Source organism: Tupaia chinensis, unplaced genomic scaffold (genome assembly GCF_000334495.1).
Source record: "Tupaia chinensis unplaced genomic scaffold, TupChi_1.0 Scaffold000037_17, whole genome shotgun sequence".
Lineage (NCBI taxonomy): Eukaryota > Metazoa > Chordata > Mammalia > Scandentia > Tupaiidae > Tupaia > Tupaia belangeri.
In genome coordinates, this window is record NW_006159475.1 from 532,499 (window position 1) to 535,954 (window position 3,456).

Consider the following 3,456-nt stretch of genomic DNA (forward strand, 5'->3'; position numbering starts at 1 on the left):
CTTCCTACTGCTAGTCTCAGGCCCATATCTCCCTTGTTCTTCCCCTGTGTTTGCTGAAACCTCTGAACTGCTTTTCCTGCTCCCAGGCCCCCGACATCTGCAGATGATTCTCAAGACAGAAGTCAGAGTAGTCATCTTGACAACTCAGGTTAGATCATGAGACTCCTCTGCTCAAAGCTCTATAGTGACTGCACATTCATTTAGAATGAGAGCAAGCCCGTGAGCTGACAGGTCCTGCATGATCTGACCTGGCATGACTTCTATGACTTTCCCTTCTTGACTCTGCTCAGTCCATTCTGTTCTTCACTCACACCAGGACACTCGTGTCTTAGGCCCTCACACTGGCTATTCTCCCTGCCTTGATCCGCTGACCTCCAAGGAGCAGGTCTCACTGCACGCCCAAATCTCACTTTCTCCAGGAAGCCCACCTCGCCACTCTGGTTCATGATCAGGTCAGGTTGCAATCTAACCCCCACATTCTATTCCCTTCACCTTGCTCTACTTTCCCCCCATAGTTCTTATTATCGTCTAACATTCCATATAAATTAGTTGATGTGTTTTTTCCTAGTTATCTCTTCTACTAGAATGCAAACTCCATTGAAACAGAATTCCTGTTCACTGATACAGCCTTAGTGCTTGACATAATGTGGACCAATAAATGTTATCGAATCTGTTGTTGACTGAGATGCTAAAATCACCAAAGGCCAGGTTTGTAGGGAATAAAATGGCATTAAAATAAATTGTAATTACATTTATCTATAGTTTATCACTAGAGGGCAAAATCTTATTTTCAATGTTTTTCCCTTCCTGTTCTCTTTGGGGATTCTCAAAATCTCTTCCAAAAATGTTCTTACCTGATGTGGTGCTGCAATGAAACACAATGCTCTGCAATCCACATGAGAAGGTTCCAAGTTCAAGTCTGGAGACTTCTCTGAGTATACCAGGCATGATGAGTACATGCCCATGATCCAAATATGGTTGAAACTGGGGTGGGTCATGACATCAAGGACCCATTTGGGGTGCATGCTCTCTCTCGCTTTCTCATGGAAGAAATAAACATTTTTTTAAAAATGTGTAAAATCCTCAACCCCAATTGGAACATAGTGTTCTGCAGCCATTGTGGTGGGCCCTGCTCCAGAAACCTTGCAATCCAAGAAACACTAGTTAATGGAAACTTCCTCCACTCTGGAAGCTGCTGTCCCCAGCCAGTTCCCAAAATAAGTCTGCAGGTTCCCGTTCAAGGGCAATCGTGAGGTGGAAAGCCAGTCTCAGGCTTTGCTCTCCCAGTAGCCAGGCAGCGAGAGGAAGAACAGGCCCACTGTGTTCATTCCCTTCTCCAAGAAACAAAGACTCTTGAGACCTCCCCTAAAAACATGGGCCCCAGGTCCCCTAAACTCAGGGAAAAATAATGCTCAGAATCAAACCCTGACATCAAAAATTACCATTTATATATATATTTTTTTTTTTTTTTTGGAGAGGTTTTTGCTATAGGGCACGTGTGCTCTCCAGACAGACAGAGAGAGACAGAGAGACAGAAAGCGAGAAATCACCCCCCAGGGAGAATGGCCATGCCACAATTCCTTCTCCTCCATTCTTCTCTTGGGATCTTGGGCATGCATGCACACACACCCAGTGTGAGTTTTAAGCCGCTGGGTCTGGGACTCGAACCTTGGTCGACTACATGGGAGTCCAGTGACATAGCCATTACGCTAACTGCTGGTCCCCATTTATAATTTCTAAATAATGAAATTCCTCTCAAAAAACTACTGGGGGTAAAAAATGGGCTACTGGTAAGTTGCTGCTTTTAGGGGAGCAAATTCAATTTTTACATCAATAATGAAACCTTATAAATATCCAATTTTAACTGCTTTCAATAAGCCAGTTTGTCTCAGTTAAATCCCATGAGGGCTGCTCTATATCAAGACAAGGTTCACAATCTGAATAAGCCCCCTTACTTCCTTCATCCATCCTTCCTAGTCACACTGTGAAGCCTTCAACAGAAGAATGCATCCTCTTCATTTCAAAAATACAATATAACCAAAAAAAAAAAAATACTCCCACTGTCCAAAATTGCTCAATGTTAGTTAAAGTCTTTAGACCTGTGGTAAGTGTGGTATTTGACTTTAACTCCTTACATTCTTGTTCTTTGAGAATAAAATCAGTTTAGATTGAATATCTCATTTCCTTTAAATATTTGTGTTGTAATTTCAATAGAAAGGGCTTCTAGAATTAATCAGAGCTAAAAATAAAGTCTCATCTTCTTCCTGAAATTCTCCAGGTATCATTAAAACTCAGAAACACAAAAGAAATCTGAGCATCCTCAGTGGCCTCCTTTGATAGATTCACTTATTCCTCTAAAATACTTTATTAAGTCCGGTTTATATGCTGGGGCCACATTAAATACTGAGCCGGTGGAGATGAACAATAGTCAGGTAGGAGAGGAGTTGGCTGGGCTAAGTATTGGGGGTGGGTAGAAAGACTGACAGGGGTAGAGAAAGGAAGACCAGAGCAAGGAATTCGTAATGGTTAAAATATCTTGCCAACTTCTTAGTCCAGATGTCTAGTGGAATGAATGGTGGCCTTCCAAAAATATGTCTCCCTTTAGAACTCATGAATATACCTTACCTTTAAAAATCATTTTCGGGAACGTAATGGAGTTAAGGAGGAAGTGATCCTGGATTATCCAAGAAGGCCCTACTTACAGTGACAGGTATCTCTATCGTTTCCTCTTTTAAATTGTTGGTTGGTGTGTGAGCTTGCCAGAGAGAAACAGAGAGATAAGGAGAAGAAGAAAGCACTCCCAATGGAGCGTGGTCATGCCACAATTCCTTTTCCACCTCTCTATCCTTTTGGGATATGGGGCACAAACCTACATACACCTAGTATGCTACTAAGGGTGGAGACTCAACGCAATAACACTTTACCTCTGTGGTCTTCCTCCAAACTCGTGACTCCATCCAATAAATTGCAACAGAAGGACATTCCAGAAAACATCTGACCAATACTCCTCAAAACATTCATGAAAAAAATGTGGGGAAAACATTAGGTGAAAGCAAGAGTTTCCAAATAATATATGGAATTTATGGTTAATAATTATGCATCAACATTGGTTCATTCATTGAGACAAATATGCCAAAGCTAACATAAGATAATCATAGGAAAAACCGAACTCTCTACTAACATCATAATTTTTCTGTAAACCTGAAACTATTCTAAAATGAAAAGGTTATTTTTAAAATTTCTTTATATTTTTCAGATACTCTATCATTAAAATATATTTAGGGGGCCAGCAGGCAGTGCAGTGATTAAGATGCTGGACTCTCACATGCCAACCATGGTTCAAGACCTAACAGCTTGCTCTCTCACTTTCTCCCTCTCTCTAGCTGTCCCTCTCTGGTGAGCACATATGCTCTATAGCAAATTTTAAGAATAATGATAATTAATAAATAAAATAAA